Genomic DNA, 27,781 nt, shown 5'->3' with positions numbered 1-27,781 from the left:
CCTTCATTTGTGAAAACTGAGGTGTATCGTCTCCATTTAGGAATGGAAAGATATCAAGGATCTCCGGAGATTTCCTAGCCTCTGTAACTTGCCCATCACCATAGGTTCCATAATCCACCCGTTGGTGAAGGAGAGATCTGATGCTGCATCCTAGGATGATTCTTGAATCACTACTGCAGCAGGAGGCATCTGTCTGTAATGCCACCTGGTGCATTACTATACAGTGCTATCACTGCTGCTTCTTTGAAAGGAACCTCATAGTCACAATTGTGAATGGCAAAATATAGCAATAGCAATAACAAACACAGCCACATCAGTATTAGGCCCATTAATAGGATCTACATGATGATCCCAGGAAGCAGACCTAACAACAAATACTGTGCTGCCCTAATTTACAGTAAGAAGAATCATGGTAGTCCATTTCTCCTTTCATTATCAGCATCCCAGAATGGTGATAGCAGCAAAAATCATATGTGAAATATATTACAATATTAACTATTTGTTTATTTTCAGTATGTGGTACTAATGGACCTTCTGGCTGGTCTTCCATTTTCAGTGTATGGGGGATATTCAATCTGGGATCACGGCTGTCGATCCCCGCCGACAGCCATTATCCGGGCCCATTTGCGGTCAGATCGACCGCAAAACGACAGACGGGATTCAATGTCCCGTCTGCCGATGGGCACAAAGGGGGCGTGGCCGTGAAAACGGCCGTGGATTGTCGATCTGTGGCCCAGATAACGACAATCCACGGCCATTATCAGCAGAACAGGCCCGACAGCTTCTGAAGTCGGGCCCATTCTGCCATGATCCCGCATCAATGCTGTCACTAATGACAGCATTGAATAGGGAGCTGCCGCTATTTCCCACGTTGGAAATAGCGGCAGCAGATTGCATACCCCCCTATGTATGTGACTCGACTAGCCATGTCACACATGTTAATATGTCCACATTGGTTTTTACTGAGGGGAGATCAAATTCAACATGTCCAATACACAAACTAGTATTATATATTTTGCCATGTGCAAAAAAAGATAAAAAGCAAAAATACATACAAATGTAAAAAATGTGAATACACTATTATATTAGATTAACAGTTTATCCCAATATTACTTATAAGTATCTATTATAAACAGTTCAATAAGGCAATTGAAGTTCATTATTACAGTTCACCTTCATGAAACAGATGCTAAAGTCTGACCTAGTAGGAACTTTCATTTCATAAACAATTTTGACATTGAAGAATAAAAATGTCACTAATTCCTTTTTTTTTTAATTTGTGCACTATTTATAGCATGATGTAATTTAGTTGATCTATTCCGTAAAGTCTTCTAAAAGGGTTAGTAAATTCAGATAGATTATTTATGCATTCCAGTGAAATTTCATTGGAATTTAATGTACGGAACACAGCCCACTTCATCTGGTGTTGTATTCTATGCAAGCGAAACAAGTGCAGTTATAATCTTGTATGAGCTTCAACAGTCCCTACACCCCTGGAGTACCATTGAAGACAGTGATGAACTGTGGTCTCAATTCCCTTATTAGCTGTAAGACCTAAAAATTATATGTGCAATTAAAAGGCAAAATGCTGATATTACTCATAGGAAGCCCTTTGTACATTAGCAAGGTACAAAAGTCTGCTGACACTTTATAACAGAGATAGTCAGCAGGGCCGAAGATTAATAGGGCATCATAAATTTGCAGAGTGAATAGGAGTAGAATAAGCATGTTGTGCTGCAGATAAATAAAGGGCATGGTCAGCCTGACAACACTCTTAAAGGGAAATGCAGCACTACACTACACTACATTAGTCTCCATGCACATAGTAAGAGTAGTATATTTAAAGGCTTTATAAGAGCAGGCTTCTATTATCATGCGCAAGAATTTATTTGTTGTCTACTGTTATCATTTTGCATTGGTTGTTTCCAAAGTAATTAGTTTTGAAGGGATTTATTTTTATTTTATTATAATGATCTTAAAATTTATTCATTTTCCAAGGTTTTTTTTACTTGTATGTTTTTTGTCTTTATAGCAAGTGTATATATATTTTATTTTAAATTTTTTAATTTTTAAAAGGCTAGAGATAAACTTATGAGAGGGACACATTTTCTTAATCCAAAAATTAGACACAATTTATTTTCTACCCAAACCTTTGCTTTCTTTTACAAGGTGGAATTTACTAAGCTACAGTATAATAAAAAAACAAAGTTCTATTCAAATGGGACACATTTATTATGTTATCTAGCAGGCCTTCGTAAAGTCCTGACTGGTCCAAAAGGTGTTACCTATAGCAACCAGTAAAATTCTAGCTATCTTTTCTACAATGTGCCAGAAAAATGATTGCCAGAATCTGATTGGTCACTGAGGGCAACTTGTTCTACTTTTATAAACCCACTTCAAGTAATTAAGGTACTTGTGTAGTTTCATGTTGGCAGCTTATGCTACATTGTCTGCATAGCCCACCTGCTGCCTAGCGTAGTAAGCATAGTGTCTCCACGGCAGCCCGACGTAGTTAGCATAGTCACCGTACTGTCCCCGGGACGTTATGGCTGGCCACAGGCGTTACAAAACACTCCCCGGTGTCTCGGGATGTGCCTCCAAACAACCACTGTTGAGGCAGGACGCATCCAACATGACTTTTTCTCTGGACAAAGAGTCTCTCGTCCACCTCCACTATTTTGCCCGGACCACCAATCTGGCTATGGGGCTGCGACATTAAATCCAGGGTGCAGGCCTCCCGCATACGGTTATTATACAGCACAGAATTTGAAAAAAAAAAAGACAAAAAGGTAATATTAAGGTAACATTAAAATGAAAATAATTAAATAATTCATTAATTAATCAATTGACAATACATTAATGCAACCACTTATTCAAATAAAATATTAGTATAAAAAGCAGAATTTCACAGTTTACAGCTAAGTTTTGTTACTAGAGTGCCTTGCAATAGGTGTTAATCATCGATTTCTTTTTCCTTAGCAGAAAGCATGCATGTTAGTAACTGTTAGCATGTTAAAAAGTGAAAAATAAAAAGGTTCAAAAATAGTAATAATAACATTACCAGTCCGGTACTGTATGTCTGGCCAGACAAAAGTGAGGATCCTCTCTTAGGTCCTGTCAATTTTGCAGACCCCAGTAAGGTGTGTTGAGTTTCAACTGCTGTTTAGCAGGCTGGGGGAGCAGGCTGAAAAAAGCTCCTTTGTTTTATCCAGGTGCCTAAGAGAGCCTCCTTGCATTCCAGATGGTTTTTACCAGATGGACCTTTAACAAAGCAATCGACGATGACGCGCTTCCCCACCTCCTTTCCGGTGTCAGCGGCTTCCTCAGATCAATGATCGGAAAGTGATACTTCTTAGCTCCTCCGCCCAAGAAAACACGAAGCGTAGAAGCGTCATAAATGTGAGATGGCATCCCTGAAACCACTGTGCGGCCCGGAGACTAACCTTCTTGCCACAGCTTCTTATGTGGCAGCACCACATCCGCTCCTTGACATTCAGTCTCATTGGATGCCCATTTGCACATGTCTTTATCTCTGGGAGAAAGTGGTGACGCTGTAAAACAATTCACCGACTTCGCCATCTGCAGCAAGTTAAAGATGGTTAATTTGTCGGCAGCCATAACTGACACAATGTACTGCTGACTGACTATGATAACTGCGTACCGCTGACTGACTACGCTGGCCGCGGAAACACTACGCTTCTTATGACAGTACGCTAAGCGGTCGTGGGAACACTACCCTACTTCTGACTGACTACGCTAACTACGCTGGCCGCGGGAACACTACACTGATTCTGACAGGGGCGCTACGCTGATGACGTAACTGCCACCGTCAAACTACACAAGTATTGAAATTAACCCTCAAGGGTGTTATCAATAGTCTTTTTTAATAAAATTAAAGTATTGACAATTGGATTATTGGAAGTATTGACAATACAAATTTGTTTAAAAAGGTCCAAAAGCAATGCCAAACCAACTGAAACGTTGATACATTTTTATTAGAATTTTGTGAATTCCTCCAAAAACCAAAGATTAGTTCTGGTAAAATTATGGTCAAAAGGATATTGGCTTTTTCTTTCCAGTTTTCTCTGGAAATGTTATTTTTTTTTTATTTAAAAAGCAATACAATAAAACATTAATCAAAACTTTTAATTCAAAACTCTTGCAACTATTATAACTTTCACTAATTTTATAGCCTTTTAAAATTAATATTCAATTAAAGTTATCTGTTTTTATATGTACTACGGTATTCTTACTGAACTTTAGCACACATGCCATACAAACCATGAAGATCTTAAATTACAGGTGTAGGGTGTCATCAATTACATTAATCTATGCATGTTGATATATGGTACAGTAACTGTTATAGAACAAAATGAGAGAAAACCGTAGCAGATAGGTTTGTGGCCAAGATGCAGTAATTTGATATTATATTTAGAGTCATATTTTTAAAATATAATTGTTCATGACTCCAGAGGGATGAATGTGTGATAAGAGTGCAGTGGTGTTATTACTGGTTTAGTCATTGACATCCATAATTCACACAGTCTCATATGCTGATAACTGATGCTTATAACTTTAATATATATTTTGAATCTTAATATATACAGTAATTATACTATGGGAGTATTCAATCCCGGGTTCCGACTGTCGGTACGTCCTGACAGGCGGGACCCTGGCCAGTTTTCTGTCCGCTCGCTTGTTTATCGGCAGAGGTCAGTGGTCACTCCTCCTCTTGTACTGTACCTCTTATAGCATAATGCAGTTCAAGCAAGCAAATAAGTAGAAGTCAGTCGCATACAATTTAGTGCATAAGTTATTTAGTCCAGGCAATGGGAGAGAGAAGATTTGGAGACACTGGCCAGACAACCAAAAGATATGGGGATGCGGCCATAGTTGTGCTTGTAGTTGGCAGTGCTGTGCTGCTATGTATACTATGGCTATGCACTGACTATGGCAATCATCAGCCACAGGACCCTAATCCTTCTTCTACTCCCTCACATTACCCCACTGGGTGGCTGCCAGGAGCTGTCACCTCTGGCCAGTGTTAATAACTTGATAGGTGGAGTGGCTGTGACATCTGTCCCTGGGGTGAAGCATGCTGGAGGGGCAGGTCTGCCAGGCTTATCCAGTGACACAAGGGCAGGGTGGTAGTTTTGGCCCCCTCGCTGTCTGGGACTCCATTACTGGCAGACCCTCCTGATGGCAGTCCTGCTAATGCTAACCGCTGCTGCTGGTGGTCCGTACTGAATGATTACATTTCTTATGTCAACATTGTAAACATGTCAATATTCTGCACATTCTGACATGTTTAATGTTGTTATTTTAACAGTGGTATTTTCCTAGCTGTCAAAATGGTAACTGTCAACATTTTAACTATATCCTCTTAAAAAGAGATAACAGATGCAGTTCTTACAGTTTTTAAAATCATATTGCTAGTGAACCACTGGAAAAGAGATGCATCCATGTTTTTCCTAAATTTTTTTATACTTTCCAGGGAATTAGTTAATTTAGGCAAATTCAGTATATGATAATTTACAGGATTGCTGTTGTGGGTGGAGGAAATTAAGTTTGGACTCCATTCCATTATAGTGCTTGTCTATTTACATTTTATAAAGTCAAGGGAATGGCCAACATATTGCAAGCCCATTGGTGGTGGTGTACCCCCAATATGTTTGTGTTTTACGTCATTTACAGACATCCCTCATTGGCTGTACAACACATCCTAGTGGTCATACACTTTGGGGGAGGGAAGGGCGAGGTGACAGCTGGGCAGGCAAATTCAAATGCTCGCCCAGCTGATGATCTTGATGGGCGCGTTGGGGTTTATTTACTAATATGGGAGTTCTATCGAAAATGGGATGTTGCTATTGGCAATCAATTAAAATCGACTTAGCACCTTCTAGAAGACAATAGAATCTGATTGGTTGCTCATAGCAACAGTCCATCTTCAATAGAACTCCCATCTTAGTAAACAAACTCATTAAGTGGCACAACAACGGTTCTGCTTTTGTGTTAGATAGGTGTGCACCCAACCTTAGGAAAGTAGAGGCACTTAAAGCAATATATTTCAAAATAAACATTTTTTTTTTATATTTCCCACTTGTACCCCTCATATTTAAATGAAAAGACAAAAACATTGAGTAATGTAAACCTATTTTAGGCCCTACTCCTGGTTATTATTATTCTTATTTTGATCTGTGTTCAAGTACGTGTGCAAGAACATTTACTTTCCAAAGATTGTAATGTAGACCACTGTAAATCCATCCATTCACCAAGATGAGCTTCTGATTTTTTTTCTAAATACATTTCATAGATGTCATTGCATAAACAGAATCATGGAATGAGTTTTTGTCAGCAGATATCTACTTGCCCTCTAACCCTTAATTGATTTACCTTTCAGCCATCTTCTTGGTGATTTTTTTTTTTTGTTTCATGGCTTATTCTTCATCAGTGATTTCCATCATTTCCCACTGGTTTCTTCATTCATCAAGGTTACAATCTAACTCAATCAAATCTATTATTAGAGAGTGCATACAGTACAGGTTTTAAATCTTTCAAATTAAATGGGCATATTTAAAAACAATTCTTAGATCACAAACCATTCATCCTGAGCCCTTCAATATAATGAATGCAGGTTCTGTGGCTGCCAAAAGGATTGGGAGTGGACTTTATCACTGTCATAAGTGACAATCATTTATATGTAATTTAGCTACATTTTATTCATTTATTTAGCTTATAAAGTAACAGAAGTATAAGCACAAAATACAATATAGATTTAAAAAAAAAAAACAGTAATCAATTTAATTTATCTAAAAAGGCATACATGACCAAGGCAAGACGGCTATGTATCAATTGGTACATCCATAGCTGTAATTGTAGGGTGTCTTTGTAACTGTATACAAGATTAACAATGGAAGTTAAAAGTGCAGAAATTGTGCCCAATGTTTGTATAAGCTGTCAGTGAAAATACAAAATTGTGTATATATATATATATATATATATATATATATATATATACTGAACATACTGAATGTATATAGAACTGAGTGTGGTTTCCTCAGTGCATCCGTTTGCAACAGTGATTGGCAGTGCAGGGATACTGGCCCTTATTCTAATCACCAAGCTCCCCTGCATGTTCGCACAGGGGAGCGATGGTGAGTGACTGTGCATGCGCATATCCCCTTATGCACATTTGCAGCCATGTGGCACTAGCGGGCATGGCGAACTGCTTGTTCACCGCCCAATTCGCAACTAGCAGTGCGGGCGTGGGGTGGCAGTGATGGGCTGCATCCATAGGAGCACCCAGCATTTCATGGGCATTTCCATGAAAATGCTGGGCGTTCTCATGGTAGTTTGCCAATGATGAGGGTGCGGTGGGCGGGCAGCTGACGTCAGCTGCTGGCTGCTTCCCACACAGGGCACCGAGTGATGTCTTACAAATGCGAGCGATGTATAAATCATTTGATCACTCAAGCTGCAAATGGCTGTTCATGCTATCCATTCGCACGCATGCGGCTTAACGTGGCATGTGGGGGAGCGGGGGGCTGGCGGGCATGCGTGCGGCATAAAAATTACACTCACGAATTTCGCAGCTTTGCGTATCAATCAAAATAACCTCCAATATGTATAAATATTTGAGCTACTGTTGTTGGCAAGAAAAGTTACCGTTTAGTATATCTAGATAATATTGTACTAAATGTAAGCACAGAGTGGTGATTTATTTATTGTTTGTGCCAGAACCAGCCTTAAAGCCAGCAATAAAAGTATGATAAATTCTCTATCTGCCACTACCTGACAGTGTCCAGCGTGATGCTACTGTATATATTTAAACACATGTTATCACTGGATACTATTACTATTATTAATAGAGAATGGATTTGAATGTAATGCTTTTCCTTAGGATGTCCACTACAATTTTCAGATTTCTAAGGCCAGCAGGATATTTGCATCTCAGTAATCCTCTTTACTGCATTCTGTGCAGTCTTACTGTAGTTGGGGCAGCATCCTATTGCTACTTATACCCCTTTCACATCACACCTGTTCATGATGTTTTTTTGCCAGTTCAACCTGGTAATTGGTTAGATGTGAAAGGGGTTACCGGGTCCCGCAAACTGGTAGCAACACGGCAATATGAACCGGTAAAAACAAGGCTTCTTACCGGTTCCTTGACATGTTGCTTTAGGTTGTGAATGGGTTAATCGCGTTGAGCGACCTGTTTCATGTTCACACCACATGGAGGAGGCAGTGCTTGGAGCAGCACCAGCTCCTCCCCCACCCTGATGATGCTCTGTCGCGCCCCCAAATTACATCAGCGAACCGGCAATATTGCTGGTTTGCTGAGGGGATGTGAACAGACCAAAATGCAAGGTCATACCAGACTGAACCGGTGCGACCCTGCATTTTACGATGTGAAAGGGATATAACTGTAATCTGGGCAAAGGGGTGGAAGAGTTTCTTACAGTATTCAATATGAATGTATTTTCTGTAAATATACATAAGCTTAAATGTTGCGAATACATAGAAATTGATGTGTGGGCTACACTGTTGTATGTATTTTATAAGAATTAACCAGCTGAGTACAGTATTAAATATCTAAGATGTCTATGATAGTCAGAGCACAACTGCATCTTTTTGTACAGTCCCTAAAACTGACAGAACAACTGCCGTTAGCCAACCCTCCTGTCACTGCCACCAAAACTGCCTGGATCTCTTTCATTGCCGATATGTATCTCCCAGGGTTTTTTTGGCGTCTCTTTACATACAGTAATGCTAGGATTCATACCTTTACATCTCTGAATATCTGAAGGCTCAGTCTTAGAAAACAAACCCAACAGAAGAGAGGATCCGTATTTTGGAGACGATATACAGTTGGGCAAAAAGTATTTTGACAGCCACCGATTGTGAAAGTTGACCCACTTAAAAATATGAGAGAGGTCTGTAATTTACATCATAGGTACACATCAACCGTGAGAGACAGAATGTGGTAAAAAAAAACAGGAAATCCCATTGTATGATTTTTAAATAATGTATTTGGATATTCTTGCAGAAAAAATATTTGGAATAAGTTAAACTCAATACTTCGTAATATAAGCTTGGTTGGCAATTACAGAGCTCAAACGTTTCTTGTGGTTCTTGGCCAGGTTTGCACACACTATAGCAGGTATTTTGGCCCACTTTTCCATGCCGATCTTCTCTAGATGTCATGTTTTGGGGCTGTTGCCGGGCAACACAGACTTTCAACTCCCTCCACAGATTTTTGATTGGGTTGAGGTCTGGAGACTGGCTATGTCACTCCAGGACCTTGAAATGCTTCTTGCAGAGCCACTCTTTAGTTGCCCAGGTGGTGGGTTTTGGGTCATTGTCATGCTGAAAGACCACGTTCCATCTTCAATGCTCAAACTGAGGGAAGGTTTTTGGCCAAAATCTCTTGATATATGGCCCCATTCATCCTCTCCTTAATACAGATCTTTTGTCCTGTCCCCTTTGCTGAAAAGCACCCCCAAAGCATGATGTTTCCACCCCCATTCTTCACAGTGGGTATGATGTTTTTGGGATGCCACTCATCATTCTTCTCCCTCCAAACACGGTGAGTGGAATTTATACCAAAAAGTTATATTTTGCTCTCATCTGACCACATCACATTCTCCCAATCCTCCTCTAGATCACCCAAATAGTCACTAGCAAACTTTAGATATGCCTGGACATGTGCCGGTCACCGCAGGAGTTGAATCCATGATGACATAGTGTGTTACTAATGGTAACCTTTGTGACTGTTGTCCCAGCTCTCTTGAGGTCATCGAAGGGGCACTAACGGCCATATCCCAGCCACAATGAGTATCTGTACTGTAACAATGGTTCAAAAACACATATTATATTATAAAAAGTACATACATGATATATGTATATGTTGTAATAGGGTTCAGGGGAACAGGTACAATCTCCTTGGGTAGATGTCAGTGTGCAGTAGCTGGAAGATCATAAAATTCTGTTGGTTTAATTCAACTGTCCTCAATAAGGGGATTATTCTGGTTCACTCGCAAAGGCAAATTCGTTCTCAAATGGACAAAACCAAGTACACTGCAGGGAGGCAGATGTAACTTGTGCAGAGAGAATTAGATTTGGGTGGGGTTTTAACTCAAAGTGAGATTTATATTGCAGTGTAAAAATAAAGCATTCAGTATTTTCCCTGCACAGAAACAATCCAAATCTAAATCTCTCTACACATGTTACACTTGCCCCATCTGCAGTGCACATGGTTTTGTTCATTTGAGAAGGAACTTTCCTTTGCAAGTGAACCAGAATAAGGGCCTAAATCCCGGCATAGAGATTCCTCTGAACTTCGAAGGAATCTCTATGCCGGGACATCCTGCTGCCCTCATCCTGGCTAGCCCAGCTTTATGCTTGTAATCCTCCGGCATCCACTAGCCGTGCCCACCTACACACCGGTAACGGCAACAGCTGGATCCTGCACAGCACCTGCATACCGCTAGGAGTCAGGTCCCCCACAGCAGCTGGAGCCACCGCACTGGGTAAGGAGGAAAGGCAGCCGGGCAGTCAGTGTCAATTATGGCACAGCATCGTTACATCCTGCAGCAGCTTTATCCTGCCGGGCCATGCGAGCCTTACTACACGCAATGAGATGCAGCCTGTAGAGCAGCAACTGACGATGCTCTTGTTGCCTTAAATTGGTGATATTAATACCCCTTTCACACCGCACTTGTTATATTGCCATTTTTTTTCCATTTTAAAACGTTTAAGGCTGCAGTGGGAAAGCACCAGAGTTCATTTACCGGTTAAAGATAACTGGTATTTTAAAACGTCTAAAAACGTCCTACACATTTCAAAGCAGTTTTTTATGCAGTGAGAATGGCTCTGAAACGGTATTTAGTAAAAACAACAGACTACAGACATGTGATAGGCTGGCTGCCTTGAAACGTGTTCAGGGGATTAAATGGGTTGACTGATGTGAATGGTATTTAAACGGTATTTAAAACGGTAATCTACTGCAATGTGAAGGCTCAGACCCGTTTTAAATACGTTTCAAAATACCGGTTTTTAAAACGTTTTGGCAATGTGAAAGTGGTATTATCTACACACTCTGAGGTAAGTTCCCCCACTACTTTGACACTATATAAATAAGTGGATATCCTTGTGTGATCATATACTGATTACTGGCCATTTATCCAACTCCTGGATGCCATTCTCCCATTAAGGATTATCACTATTCATCCCAGTCAGATCGAGGATCTGAGGACATTTGCATATTGAGTGTACGCTTCAATTATTATTAGCAAGCATTTATGGACAAACTCTTATTATTAATCCATGACCCCCGTGAGGTACATATTTGTTGTATATTCATTATCTATTATTTTTTTTATATTTTTATTCTCTATGTATTGCTTTATAACATAATTTTTACTTGTGTTTGAGCAGTTTTGTGTTTTCAATAAATTGGTTTTATTATAAGTGGTTCCCGATATTTCGCTAAGCGCCCCACGTTCTTCCTAGATTATTATTAGTAGCTGCATATATTTAATATGATAGCCAATAAGATCCTGCTTTGAAATCAGAGTAAATCAGAACCTGCACATCTCTAATTTAAATACATAAACCCCACTGCTTGCCATCCCCATAAAACCCCAATGGGCATACTGTGACCTGTGTGCATAGGGCACTGTCTGTGATTGCTGGCCATAACCTCAGCTGTGTGTACTGTACTGTCACAGTTGGCTGGCCATGACCCCACTGTGAATACTGTACTGTCACTGCTGTCCGGCAGGGCCGATGCTACGCACCGGAGCGCCCCAGGCGGGGGGGGGGGGCACCCCGGCGCTCACCCACCCCGGTGCTGGCCGCTCAAGCACTCCCTGCCGTGTCCGCATTGCATTACAATCCCCCCGGCTGTAAGGTGCCACAGGGGGGGTGTATGGAAGACGGGTGGACGGGCGGGGGTGATGTGGCGGCGGCCGTGTCGCTGGTAACGGGGGAAGAGGAGTGACAGGCAGCTACTCACCCATCCAGCGGGGTCACGGCTCCCAACTACCGCCCTCCAGTGGCCGGTGCCCTAGGCAAATGCCTAGAGCTGCCTAGTGGTGGCGCGGGCCCTGCTGTCCGGCCATAACCCCAGTGTGCATACTGTACTGTCACTGCTGGCTGTCCATAACCCCAGTGTGCATACTGTACTGTCCCTACTGGCTGTCCATAACCCCAGTGTGCATACTGTACTGTCACTGCTGGCCGGCCATAACCCCAGTGTGCATACTGTACTGTCACTGCTGGCTGACCATAATCCCAGTGTGCATACTGTACTGTCACTGCTGGCTGATCATAACCCCAGTGTGCATACTGTACTGTCACTGCTGGCCGGCCATAACCCCAGTGTGCATACTGTACTGTCACTGCTGGCTGACCATAACCCCAGTGTGCATACTGTACTGTCACTGCTGGCTGATCATAACCCCAGTGTGCATACTGTATTGTCACTGCTGGCTGTCCATAACCCCAGTGTGCATACTGTACTGTCACTGCTGGCTGACCATAATCCCAGTGTGCATACTGTACTGTCACTGCTGGCTGATCATAACCCCAGTGTGCATACTGTACTGTCACTGCTGGCCGGCCATAACCCCAGTGTGCATACTGTACTGTCACTGCTGGCTGACCATAATCCCAGTGTGCATACTGTACTGTCACTGCTGGCTGATCATAACCCCAGTGTGCATACTGTACTGTCACTGCTGGCCGGCCATAACCCCAGTGTGCATACTGTACTGTCACTGCTGGCTGACCATAATCCCAGTGTGCATACTGTACTGTCACTGCTGGCTGATCATAACCCCAGTGTGCATACTGTACTGTCACTGCTGGCTGACCATAATCCCAGTGTGCATACTGTACTGTCACTGCTGGCTGATCATAACCCCAGTGTGCATACTGTACTGTCACTGCTGGCCGGCCATAACCCCAGTGTGCATACTGTACTGTCACTGCTGGCTGTCCATAACCCCAGTGTGCATACTGTACTGTCCCTACTGGCTGTCCATAACCCCAGTGTGCATACTGTACTGTCACTGCTGGCTGCCCATAACCTCACTGTGCATACTGTACTGTCACTACTGGCTGGCCATAACCCCACTGTCCCCATACTGTACTGTCCCTGCTGGCTGGCTACAACCCTCATGTCTTCATGGATATGTCGACATGATGAACTGTCAACAAACCATCCCTGGATGAATAGTAGTTTCTTACCATTTCTCATTGGCAGCTCCAGCTTCTCAGTAGACCTGGAATACTCTTGCATTCCAATGAGTATCTTTCCCCCAGTGCCAAATTGCCCACTTTGCTTTTCTGGCACATGCTCCCAGCATAGGGGACGCAAAACTGTTTTTTCAGGCCAATTCATATTTTAAATAAACTGCCACAAAGACAATAAACAGAAGTGTATAAAATACTGCACCTAAATAACAGAGCGTAATGCATTGCTTACTGAACTTACTGTAGCATTCAGTAAAGAGTTGGACATTAGAAGACACAGAGGTGCATTCTTCTATTAAGGGCAAACAAAAAGGATTTACCCTGATGTTTTGCCCCAAGTTTTTTCTTCGTCACTTCAATTACAGAACATCCACACACAATTGCCCTTATTCTGGTTCACTCGCAAAATCCAAATTCACTCTCATATGGACAAAACCATGTGCACTGCACGTGGGCCTGATGTAACATGTGCAGAGAGAGTTACATTTGGGTGGGATGTGTACAGGACCGGCGCCACCACTAGGCAGCTTTCAGCAATTGCCTGTGGGCGCCTGCCACTGGAGGGCGGCACTGAGGTTGGTCATCCTCACACGTGGACTGGACGCAGGAGCAGGTGAGCGGCGGGGCAGTTGCATCCCCCACTAGAGCAGCAGGTCAGCGTAACCCCAACCCCAACCCCCCCCCCCCCCCTGTGGAGCATATGTATATATATATATATATATTTATGTGTGTGTGTGTGTACATATATATATATATATATATATATATTTATATATTTATTTATATTAACTTAAATGTGAAAAGATTGTATATCATAGTACACGCTCCACAGCAGGTGTAAATCTTCAATTTAGCCCCAAATTTCCCAATATTAAACTCCAAGTAGACATATAAAACATTGATTTAGTTCCCCAATGAACACAGAAGTATTGTTTTACCAAGAACATTGCTGCTGCAGAGTGATCTATTTTTCATTTTTAACTTCAAAGGATGAATTCTTCTAAAGAAGGTATAAACATTCACCATGGCTTTCCCTGGTAGAAGAATACTTCATCTGAATAAGGATTTATATCAGTACCTCATACTTTATGAAGAATAAATGCATGTACATTGTAGCCTTTGTATGCACAATGGGCCTCATTCAGATGTGGTGTGTGTGTGCATCGCTGCTGCCTTCTTGAAAGTTATGCATAGGTATAGTAATGCAGCAGCAGGTTTCTGGTATACATGCATGTGTGATCCACTGCTGTGTTCAAGGATACAGTATCGGATCACTTGTGACACCATTGGATAGGGGAGTGACACATTGGATCACAGATCGTCCACCGCAGCTCCTTCCAAGTGCCCATGAAATCTCAACATAACATAGGTTTTCTCCACTACTGTATACAGTATTTTCCCAACTCAGATAGTGCCTGGCCATGTCTTAAGCTGCGTCATACACCCAATGTGACTGGAAAGTGTTGTGACAGTATGAGGCTGCTGGAGTAATGGTACAGTAATTGATGAGCTAGAATGTGTTCCTCTCTTTGAACAAAAACTGTTCACGTGTTCATACCAACTAAAATATTTTCAAAGCTACTCAGTTTATTAAAACTGGTTAATCAGCTCTGTAAAGCTGTGTAGGGCCATCTACTACAGGGAATGATATAGCTCAGCTGTTAGTTACAAACTATTTATTTGCATTCTACTTCAAGCATCTCATGCACTGCTAGATTTCCTTTCACAGACAATCAGACAGACATATGTGTGGTCACTGAGACACACGGCAGGCCTGGATGATACAGGTGGCATGGTCAACCCAGGGAGAAATGGCCACATCCTCTGAAAAAAAAAAAAAAATATTCTGCACCTCAAGGGTGCTTTTCTCCTGTACAGCTTGCCCCGGCCCCACCTAGGCCTTTCAGATGAGCCTAGTCCTGTGTAATTAGTACCCATTGCCTTGGGTACTAATTACACAGGACTAGAAGGGGAGACTGAAGGGGAGACAACTGTGAACCGCAGAGATCACTGGACAGGTTTTTTTTTTTATGTCACTCGTGCAACACTATTTTCATAGCTTAATAACCCGCTACCAATTTTTTAAAATTGGATATTATAGATATTGGGTGTGGCATACCTGTGATAATCCAAAATCGGCCCGATGGGTGGAAGAGTTTTTACATGCAAAATCTTGCACCCAATTGAATTACCTGCTATATCTTCATATTTATGTGATGTCATTCAGTGGAGCCTTTAGTTGTTAGTGCAGTTTGCTTAATATTTGAAAATATATTCAATTGAATAACAAGTTACTCTATGTAAGGTTTAAAAACTATTAGGAAACTTGACACAACAAACACTTTATTGACTATTTGTCAGAGCACAAGTCTGTAATATATATAATAATATAATAATCTTGGGTCTGCTGCTGTCACTATCAAGGGAATACTCCTCCCCTTGGATTGCAAGAAAGACATTGTATGTTGTGTACCACCGGCCAGTGATCAAATGTCATATAAAATATACAAAAAATTATTTTAAAATAAATTTTGCCATATTTACAAAAAACTTGGATCAGCGCTATCACTAACTTTTCCTAGTTGACTTTATTGACTAGATAGACATACTCATAGGACTCACTTGACATGTTTAATAATAGAAAAACACACTAATGGATAGAGCAACAGTCAGTGTTGGACTAAGGCATGAAGGGCACACTGGGGGAATGAAGTGGTAGGGGCGTGGCTAGTCTCCAAAAGGGGTGTGGTCAGCCACCACATTAGTTTAGCTTACCATTAGAGACCGCATGGTCTATGCCACTGGAAATATATATATATATATATATATATATATCTGTACAAGGTGTGGAGGCACTCAGGAGATTCCCATAGTACTGCACGGCGGCAGTCAAACGCGGTAACAAACGGTAGACAAGACGGTCTAAGTGTCAACGTTTCGGGTACAAACCCTTTATCAAGACATCAGATGTCTTGATAAAGGGTTTGTACCCGAAACGTTGACACTTAGACCGTCTTGTCTACCGTTTGTTACCGCGTTTGACTGCCGCCGTGCAGTCAAAAACAGGCTGCGTTGGTAAGGGGTTAAGTACTAAGCATCGATAAACAAGCTAATTGGCTCCTAACAAAATTAACCCTAGAATGTCTGTGTGCGTGTATATGTGGCTGGGAATAAAGACTGTAAGTTCCACTGGGGCAGGGACTGATGTGAATGTTCCAATATTGTCTGTAAGCACTGCGGAATATGTGTGCGCTATATAAGAAACTGTGATATTTGGTCGCACAACTTTTAATCGCATGGCATACACCCGATGCACTGCGATACGATGCAATGCAATTTAAAATTGTATAAGCCCCCTATACGATGTTAAATTGTATAAGCACCCTAATGGGGGCTTACAATGTTAAATGCTTCCCCACGCCACCCCCAGTATGAACGTGAACCCGAAGTGTGGCGAGCGCAGCGATTTTATATACGATTTTATATAGTGTGGCGAGCGCAGCGAGTCACTGAGCCCGAAGCGTGGCGAGCACAGCGAGCCCCGCGAGGGGACGCGTAATACCTGTGAAGTAATGCGGGTATGAAAAGGTCGGAGGACGCGTACCGCCGACCCTCGCGGGCTTGCTGCGCTTGCCACGCTTCGGGTTCACGTTCATAGTGGGGGTGGCATGGGGGTGCATTTAACATTGTAAGCCCCCATTAGGGTGCTTATACAATTTAACATCACATCGCATCGCATTGTATGGCATTGTATGCCATATACAGTACAATGGTATACAATTTTAAATTGTATACCATCGGTTGCCAATCGCGTCGCATCGCATACCATCGCATGTCTTATGGTCTGCGATGCAATCGGCGCCGTGATAGTACACAAGTACCGAAACTGTTAATAAATAAATAAAAAATAAATGTATGAGTTACATGTATATTTTTCTTTTTTTCATGCAAAACTTTTTTTCAATAAGGAATATTTTGAACATTTTTTTTAAGCAGTGCCAATTTTTTTATAGTTGTAAATAACCTCCGTCAATGAAATGGCAGGGGATATGATTTCTCCATTCACTGTGTCAGTAAGAACAGGAAGAAATATCAAGTTACAACACAGCCAAAGGGACAGATCTGTTTACTTCACTGATTTAATTGATTTGCTGAGATCACTCAGTTGCAGGGTCATGAAACATCTCTCTTAATTGAAAGAAATATAGCCCTTGCCTGGCTTATTAACCCTTCTGTGCGCATTAGAATTCTAGAGTCACAGTAATGCACCACAGCAGTCTGGGGGCAGGAGAACAAAGGTACAAAAAGAACTGATTTGTCAATAATGGCAACTGTAGGACAGACTCTTACTGATGAATTATTATTACACTGGATCCTCATGGGTTTAAATTGTCTGTATTGTTATTAAACTAGTACAAAATACTTAATAAAATCACCTAGACTACAGCTAATCTTTAATGAACATAACAATAGCTCCCATGAATCTAGAATACGATGCCTGCTCACATCTATAATGCAGTCCTTACGTGCACAACCCGGTGGCAGCAGATGTCACTGCAAGGTAACCCCCAACGCATCCTTGTGCTGCCTCTATGACCAAGGATTAACAGAATGGATCCTTTATAGCAAAATAAAAACCAGCATAAATGTAAATGGATTGCTCTAAGGCTACTTCAGTATGGTTATTATCCTTCATAACTATGGACTGATATCCACCAATCGTTTTCTGGGGCCGATTCAGGATCATTTGTTGTGATCCGAACTTGCTCCCAGCCCCGATGGTCGGGGTTTGTGCATTTGTGCGCATGCGCAAAACCCAGCAGTGAGCGGTTTCAGGGAGTTACATACTGACCGGGTTGTTAGCGGGCAGGAGCGACTGCAAGGGAACACCCAGCATTTTATGGGTGTCCCCATAAAATCCTTGACGTTCCCCTGGGAATGCAGGCAAGGTGTTCCCCGCTCGGTGTGGGTGGCTGATGTCATATGACGTCAACGCCCGCCCCCTCTTCAGTAGGAAATAAAAGTCAGTTAAGACTGGCTTTTATTTCCAAAGGGGAGAAAAAATCATTCGATGGTCAGCGACCATCGAGTGATTTATCTCCCCTTCGGTCGCATGCAAGGGGACGTGTTCACATACATCCCCTTGCATGGTTCTGAGAGGATTCAGCGGCATGGGGGGGCGGGCATTCGGCCGGGCAGCAGGTGGCATTTATGGGCTCACTAATCAGATAACAACCAATGCTTAATGTGTCTTTGCTTAACGATGTACTCTTTACTATGAAGGGTATGACATCACACCTACATTACCACAGTCACAACATTTCACTTGTACTGTGGCTGAAGTTAGTTGCCTTTTTCATTTGTCAAATAAAAGGAGCTGTAATCTGTACATTTGCAGATCCATCATATTTCTCAGTCACTCCTGCAATTTTTTAAAGAAAACGTTAGAAAATGTTTCCACCATTCTGAACTCCATTACTGGGGTTGGATTCAGTTCTACGGCCTTGAATCCACTTCTGTGTATGTTCTTCACATGTTTTCAAATGTTTATGTTTTCTTCTTGGACAGTTTTTTCCCCAACACCTCCTTGCCTGTGGTATCTATTGCATTCCTTCCGGGCCTGCTGTACCTTCTCAATACTCTGGGCCTGTCTCCTCATACTGTAGTTCTCTTTACTGTTGTATCATCCTTTTCCTGAATACTCCTCAATTTTGAGTCTTCACCAATTCTCAAACTAAGGCTATGACCATATAATCCATATGAACTATTCAAGGCCATATGCAAACTTTTCATTGAAAATAATATTGAAAATGTGTTACTCAAATAAAAAACATGGTCTGAAATGTGATTTTTATCTGACCAGTTTTGTGTCCAAAGTCCTTTAACTTAAAATTGAAATATGCATAGAAACATAGAATTTGACGCACTTACAGACTGAGCTTAATTTTAGTTTGGAATCAATTAACATACAAGTATATATTTTGAGTGTGGGAGGAAGACGGAGAAACTAAAGTAAACCCATGCAGGTACAATGAAACTATACAAACAAGTTGTTTGAAACAACAAACTGTTGTTGCAGTAATTAAACCCATGAACTCAGTGCTTTTAGACAGTAACATTATCCCTTACACAAAAGGCAGGGGCCTAGGTGCAAAAATATAATTTGGGCCCCCTTCCTCCACCCCAACCCAAGTTCACAATATAGAACACAACAGTGGGTGACAGGGAGAGGGAGAGGCTGAGAGAGAGAGGCAGGGGGGAGGAAGAGGGTGACAGGGAGGGGCAAGTGGAGGCAGTGGGAGACATGGAAAAACAATGGGTGACAGGAAGAGGGTAACAGGGGCAGCAGTGGGCCACAGGGGCCCCAGTGCACTGTTCCTGCTGCACCAATGGTAGTTCTGCCTTTCCCTTACACCATCTGTGCTTCATTATATAATTGTACTATTGTGTACAAATCTGGTTTCATTTTGACTTTGTTACCTTGTGACCAATTATGTTTCCCTCAGCCTCTGCTGTTTGCCTTTGCTGCCACATATTTTCTTCTGTGCTAGAATATAGACTATAGGCAGTATTCAATGATAAAAATTCGCCCTGTTTTATGGCGAATTTGTGCTTTTTTCGCCTTGGACGGAGCATTTTGCTCTCCAAAAGCGAGCAACCCTATTCAATGTGAAATATTCGCCGTCTTTCTAAGTGATTTTCGCCGTCTCTCGCCGTGTAGCAATTCTCCATCTTTTCATGGAGAGCTGGAATGTGAACTTTTAAACTAAAAGGTTTTTTTTTTAAATTTTGGTGTAAAAAAAATCAGGATTTTTTTTTCTGTGAAGGGGCATGTTATTTTTATTCATGTGCTTATAGCACATGAATATATATTTAATAAAAAAATATATATTTTTTAAATGTTTTTTTTTTTACACAGAGCAGCCAGCAGGGGGCCGGAGCGCTCGAGCCGCTCATTAGATATTCATATATTCACTGCATACGATCATTACATATGCACGATCGGGTGCAGTGAATACTGGGTCCCCCGCTGGCTATAGGGGGGGGGGCAGCTTGTGCTGCCTGGGTCCCGGGGAGCCCCCTCCCCTCCACATATGTTCTGGGGCATTCAGGGAGACTTTAATCTCCATGGCTGCCTCGTCCCACGGCTCCCTGCCAGCTCCCTGCTGCGGACGCTCGTCCGCTGCAGGGGTTAAGACTCGCCGCGAGTGGCGGCGAGTCTTAACCACATTGAATAGAGCGATCAGGAGTGGCAGCGAGCCCTCCGGAACACGGCGAGTGCATGGCGAGAGAAAAAATCTCTCGCCATGCACGGCGAATTTTTCACATTGAATACTGCCCATATCACCTGAGCTTAGCTACTGTCCCAGAGCCTCACACTTCTGCTCCTGAGGAGTGCTTAGCACAATATCAGTTCTCCCGGAAGACATTGGGGGGAAAGTTACTAAGATGGGAGTTCTATTTCACATGGGATGTTGCTATGGGAAACCAATCAGAATCTACTTCTTATTTATTTAGCACCTTCTAGAAGATAATAGATAGTATCTGATTGGTTGTCCATACCAACATCCCATGTGAAATAGAACTCCCATCTTAGTACATTTCCCCCATTGTACACTATCTGTTAGTGGCAGATACATGAGGCTGGCTGGTGTGGAGTTTTGGAGGAAGCATAGGAACAGTTGGTAAGGGGAAGAAAGACAGGTACAAAAGGTGGATACAGTTCCCAGCCTTCCTCCAAAAAATAAATGAATTGACAAAAGAGTTATAAAATATATGATTAATTATTTTTATCAAATATTTCTGTAAATAAATGGATCATCTTTGTTGTACTGTTGTCCCTAAATAAATTGAATATTGTTCTTCCTAGTCCGTAAATTGAGCATTATTTTCCTTCTTCTATGATTCTTCTAGTATCGTTCATCGGTGAGTATCTCTGACCAGATGAGTCCCAGATACCAGGAAAGTCCATCTAGTTTTTTTTATACAGTAATCGGCTGACTAAATTCTGTGACCTCCAATGGAAACAGTATCTATTTAAGTATTTCCAACAATTATATAGTGTATTACTACTGTGCTTGTTCCACCAATGTCACAGTTTCTTATAAGTTCTTCAATTTGAAATTCGAATTGGTAGCTTAGAACATTGATGTTGTGAAAGTAACCACAAAGCAGAAGTGTTTTCCGATGAACTGCATGGTGATAAATACAATTAATGTTCAATGTGATGAATGAGAACTATGAAAACATGGAACAGATGAAAACTGAAAAGAAAAAGGGGCCTAACTGTGTTTTGAACTTTCAACCCCTCAATTTTTCTTTTTCACTCTGGGTAATATAGAGTATCTGGGAATGAAACCGTTATCATTACCAGGCATTTGTACTCATGGACAAAACCAACATTTTTGCATTAACCTCTATTTATCATTAGTCATTTTGACATTCTAATTAAGGAAAACTAATAAAATATAACATGGAATTAAAATTCTGCTTAAGAAGCATGATACATGTAAAAGTGATAAATTGGTAATGTATGCAGAATTGCATCACTTCTAGAATTATTATTTAAATAATATGGCTTTCATTTATGCCAATGCAGTGCAGCTATTTGCTCCTCTCTTGTGATTCTAAACCATGGTGCTAATTTTTGGATACACGCTGGGAGCTCTGGGTAAGTCACAGTGGGCCTTATTCTAGTTCACTCTTTCTGACAAAATCCTTCTTAGATGGACAAAACCATGTGCACTGCAGGTGGGGCAGATGTATCATGTGCAGAGAGAGTTAGATTTGGGTGGGGTTTTACTTCAAAGTGAGATCTATATTGCAGTGGAAAAGTAAAGCAGCCAGTATTTACCCTGCACAGAAACAAATTAACTCACCCAAATCTAATTCTCTCTACACATTTTTCAGCTGCCCCCCCCCCCCCCTGCAGTGCACATGGTTTTGTCCATCTAAGTAGGATTTTGTCAGAAATAGTGAACTAGGATAAGGCCCAGTGTCCAATCTTTAGAATGATCACACATTGCAAAGGCAAAGTCTTGCCTAGGCCCACACAATGGGCTTTATTCAGATCTGAGCTCAGTACAAATTTGTTTGGAAAATGGGCAAAATCATGTGCACTGCAGTTGGGGCAGATGTAACGTGCAGAGAGAGTTAGATTTGTGTAAGTTATTTTGTTTCTGTTCAGGGTAAATACTGGCTGCATTATTTTTACACTGCAATTTAGATTTCAGTTACAGCACACCCCACCCAAATTTAACTCTCTCTTTACATGTTACATCTGCCCTACCTGCAGTGCAAATGGTTTTGCCCATTTTCCAAACAAATTTGTACTGAGCTCAGATCTGGATAAGGCCCAATGTTTAATCAAGCTCTAAGGGCTTGACTGTGGGCAGTTCTGGTCCATACTGTACAGATGGAGTGCACTCCATCTAGCGGGGGTCTGGCGGTCGGATTGCCAACCACCAGCCCCCGCCAGCTGCCAGAAAGGGTAACGCGCGCACATCCCCTTACAACAGAGCCCCCTGCTGGCCCTGCCACCTCGCCACCGGTCCCCGCTGCTCGATCCCACCTCCCTGCTCCCCCTAACCCTGCCCGTCTCCCTAAAACTGAGACGGGCAGGGATCACGTCCCCCGCCACCTGGAAAGATGGAGCACCATCTCACCAACGGGAGCATTCTGGCGAGCCCCGGCACTGGCTGAGAGGCGCTCTATCTGTATATAAGGAATTTGCTGTGGTAACTGGATAGGAGAAATACAGTATTGCACAAATTATTTAATATACATATATTTTGTTGGTTTAGTATTGACTGGGGTGGCTGCTCTATATAAATCTACAGTACAGCCCAGTCTTTTATATATACTGTATAAAATATTGCTCCACAATTTATGCAAAACCTAAAAATCTAGACATTGCTGTCACCCTTTTTAAAGTTTGCTTTTTATCTTATGGATGATAATGTATTTTGTGATCTCTTGATAGCATGCTAACAATTATTACTTTAATAGGCTTCCAGTACCTGATACTCAAGTTTGGTTCTATTTAGCAATGCATTTTATTTATTTTGCAATACAATTTAGTTTTTATGTGCTAAAATACCATAAAAAGTTTTTGGCTCCTGTAGATTGTGTATAGATAATTGGTATTTCGGATAATTGGCTTTCTGATAAATTGGCATTAAACTGTAATTTCTTTCAGCCTACTCTAGAATATAGGATCAGTTTAGAGGTGCCAAGAGTGTAGTGTTTAATTAGATTGAGCGTACAAAAATAGGTTTGCATGACACTCATTAGCAGTATCTAAATAAAGAAGATGGAGCATTGATAATTTGCCTACAACTGGTGTAGTCCATTTTGGTAAACTTACAAGCTAGTAAGTCGGTTAGTATAAAAAAAATAACAAAATAGTGTTGTGGCAAAATGTTCACTTCCCTGATGGCAGGTCACATGCATGCACTTCAAAACAAGCACACAACCCTTTGCTAGATATTTAGATCAGGGTCAGAATGGATGATAATGTGTCATCTCTAAGACTGTACAGCTGTCGGGTGTGGTATAGTAGCCCGACAGTTGGGATTCCGACAGTCATTAGTCAGACGTCGGAATCCCGACTGCACAGCGTGGGGAGCGCAATGAAGCCCCTTGCGTGCTCGGTATTCCGACTGTCGGAATCCCGACTGTCGGGGAGCCGTCCGGCACCCCAGCTGTCCCCTTGTTGGACATTGGGATTCCAAACTACATTACCATACACAAGTGGTTCTCAAACTATGGGCACTGACCCCAAAGTGGGTCCTGTCCTTCTCAGCATGGGGTCGCGACTCCATGTTGCTGACCATCAGGCTGATGACTTTTCTAATCTCAGTCAGTGATTTAAGGAGTCTGAAAAATCTGCTGAATTGTCTGTTATTTTAGACTCCTCCCATCATTTAGTGCCTCCACAATGCTGCCATGTATGTGCTGTGTGCTGCCTACACATGTGACGTGATGACCTGCTGCAGTCACTTGCTGGGGTCCTGTAATTATTTGTATTGTCTGATGGGAGGACCCCTGCCATACACAATGGTGCGACTTCCTAGCCTTGGGTATTCCCAAGGCAACTGAAGACATCTCTGTCTAATGTATTAGACAAATAGCTGGGTGGTTGACATGTTTCTCTCAGTTAGTGGTATATGTGTGCCTTTATCTTGATTCTTTTCAATTGACAATACGTGTGTGGCCACTAGGGTCACTCAAAAGCGCTGGTTTCTACAGTAGATGGGTAGGGATTTTATTCAATCTTTTGACCAAGCTGCAGCCTCCTATTCAGAGGAATTGTGTACCTCTCACAGTGCAAATATAGATAATAGGTATCCAGCAACAAGCTGGTATCCCTAGGTGGCGCTGCTTAGTCAAAAAAACAATTAGTCATTCAGATCCAATTGGAATATGCATATATTTATTAAAAATACAATTCATCATAAAAGGAAAACATTTTCCTAAACATACATAACATACTACATATAACATACAATAAATATTTAGGCGAAGCTGATATTAGCTTTTGAGTGTCTGTATACTGAGGCTTATTTTATAAGATGACTGTTTGTCATATCATAGAGGCATTTTCAAGTATAGAGGCTTATATAGTTACCAGTCCCAAGGGCCGTTTGTAATGGATAAATTTCACAGATTTTTGCTGCAATGTCCTATTGGACTTCCTCCCTTTATCTGAGCCAGGTATATGTTTGTAATCCTTTGAGTGGTCAACCTTTTTTCAAAGGGACCGGCTCCAGGTGGTGTCCGTCCAATGGAACTTATCTGTTACACAGTAAAGACTGTGTGTAGATTTACTGCGGCGCTGGGCTGGACTGCTTCCGGGCTAAATAAGCGAGGCTCCCAAGTACGCGTTTCTCCGCCTGTTAGGTAGATCGGCGGCTTCATCAGCTGGGTCACCCAGCTGATGATGCCGCCGATCTACCTAACAGGCGGAGAAACGCGTACTTGGGAGCCTCGCTTATTTAGCCCGGAAGCAGTCCAGCCCAGCGCCGCAGTAAATCTACACACAGTCTTTACTGTGTAACAGATAAGTTCCATTGGACGGACACCACCTGGAGCCGGTCCCTTTGAAAAAAGGTTGACCACTCAAAGGATTACAAACATATACCTGGCTCAGATAAAGGGAGGAAGTCCAATAGGACATTGCAGCAAAAATCTGTGAAATTTATCCATTACAAACGGCCCTTGGGACTGGTAACTATATAAGCCTCTATACTTGAAAATGCCTCTATGATATGACAAACAGTCATCTTATAAAATAAGCCTCAGTATACAGACACTCAAAAGCTAATATCAGCTTCGCCTAAATATTTATTGTATGTTATATGTAGTATGTTATGTATGTTTAGGAAAATGTTTTCCTTTTATGATGAATTGTATTTTTAATAAATATATGCATATTCCAATTGGATCTGAATGACTAATTGTTTTTTTGACTAAGCAGCGCCACCTAGGGATACCAGCTTGTTGCTGGATACCTATTATCTATCTTTTCAATTGACTCTCCATTCTCCAATGTCAAGCTGATTTGGTAACAGTTGACTCTAGTAGCCTATACAGGCAGAGTGTGCCCTATTTAAGACTACTCTGGAATACAGATGAGTGCAAAAACAACTTTACTCCTGTTACCTATTACTGGATAAATTTCCCCCATATGCTTTACACCAGGCATGTCCAAACTATGGCCCTCCAGCTGTTGTGAAACTACACATCCCAGCATGCCTTGCCATAGTTTTAGATATCCTAATAGCAAAACTTTGGCAAGGCATGATGGGACTTGTAGTTTCACAACAGCTGGAGGACCATAGTTTGGACATACCTGCTTTACACACACTTGGGCTGATAAAATTATGTGGCTGCTAGTTTATTGAAGGAAAGCTACCTCAAGCAATGTGTGGCTAACATAAATGGCACAGAAAACCCTATTTACTGTTGAGCCTATCTACCCTCTGTCTAAGTTCTACACACTATTTGGAAATGGCATATGTCCTTTTTCTGTTAATATGTGCAATCCTTGTACTGTGTTAGAAAAGGGTTGAATACATTCCATAGTTTACTGCTAAAAAGAAAGCCTGTGAGAATGAACATGTGTACAGTAGTTGTGTTATGTGTATGTCACCAATTTGGTCATCTCCATCTAATCACCTCACAATGTCATTATGTCCCTCTATGGCACTATGGTAGGTACGATATTGGCAGGAGCTGAAGTTATAGCCACAGGTGATATCTGCAAGAGATCTTAGCTGCAATTGGCAGCAAAACACAACGCACAACCAGATTAAAAGCAGCTGCCAGCTCTGGGATTTTCCAATGTTACATGGTCCTTAGAAGAGGTGCCAATGTCACATAGCGGTTAATTGTGCCCTTCTGTAGAGGAAGAAGAAGCTTGCTTAGAGCAAAACATTACTATAGGACATTGTAAGGGGCAGATGTCTGACATGGAATATGCCGCTTTGTGGAATGGCAGAGAAAACTGTCTGGAAAGAATCAAGTACTTATTTTGCCTTATGTGTCAGAGGATTAGAGGGAATCGTTTTTTTTAATATGTATATTTAATAGAAATATGCAGACAGCAATTACAGAAGTAAATGCAGAACTATGGGCCTTATTCTATTTCACTCTTTCTGACAAAATCCTTCTTAAGCTGCCCATACACGGAGCCGTTCGCCGGCATCCGTTCTGCACTATGCGATGCGCGCTCCCGCGCATCACATAGTGCGGTACAAAAAGTATGTGCTGCACCTACTTTTTGTACTAGGTACACATTGTATCGGATCGCAGTGCATGCACACTGCATGCACTAGGGATGCGATCCGATCCGATGTGTGCTTTTTAAGTCCCAAACGGATCCATTAAACGGACCGTGTATGGGCAGCTTTAGATGGACAAAACCATGGGCCTTATTTTGGTTCACTCTTTCTGACAAAATACTTCTTAGATGGACAAAACCATGTGCACTGCAGGGGGGCAGATGTAACATGTGCAGAGAGAATTAGATTTGGGTGAGTAATTTTGTTTCTGTGCAGGGAAAATACTGGCTGCTTTATTTTTACACTTCAATATAGATCTCACTTTGAAATAAAACCCCACCCAAATCTAACTCTCTCTGCACATTTTGCATATGCTCCCCTGCAGTGCACATGGTTTTGTCCATCTAAGAAGGATTTTGTCAGAAAGAGTGAACCAAAATAAGGCCCCATGTGCACTGCAGGTGAGGCAGATGTAACTTGTGCAGAGAGAATTAGATTTGGGTGGGGTTTTACTTCAAAGTGAGATCTATATTGTAGTAATAAAATTAAGCAGCCAGTATTTACCCTGCACAGAAACAAAATAATTCACCTAAATCTAATTCTCTCTGCACATTTTACATCTGCCCCACCTGCAGTGCACATGGTTTTGTCCATCAAAGAAGGATTTTGTCAGAAAGAGTGAACTAGAATAAGGCCCTATGTGACAAATGTAAAACATAGCATAGTGAAAGACAATACTT

At 41.7% G+C, this 27,781-nt stretch overlaps 1 protein-coding gene and 1 long non-coding RNA gene across 2 annotated transcripts in view; both read left to right on the top strand.

Annotated features, from left to right (window-relative positions):
• The window catches only part of LOC146059066 (uncharacterized), a 248,331-nt gene that overhangs the window by 100,870 nt on the left and 119,680 nt on the right, over positions 1–27,781 (top strand). The gene's annotated exons all lie outside the window — the stretch shown is intronic.
• Positions 1–27,781, top strand: part of LOC146059303 (uncharacterized) — an 83,873-nt gene that overhangs the window by 40,836 nt on the left and 15,256 nt on the right. The window lies entirely within an intron of this gene.

This window comes from Crinia signifera, chromosome 2, assembly GCF_055691185.1.
Source record: "Crinia signifera chromosome 2, ASM5569118v1, whole genome shotgun sequence".
NCBI classification, from domain to species: Eukaryota; Metazoa; Chordata; class Amphibia; order Anura; family Myobatrachidae; genus Crinia; species Crinia signifera.
The sequence above is the reverse complement of the archived record's forward strand: the minus strand, read 5'-3'. Positions and strand labels throughout refer to the sequence as shown.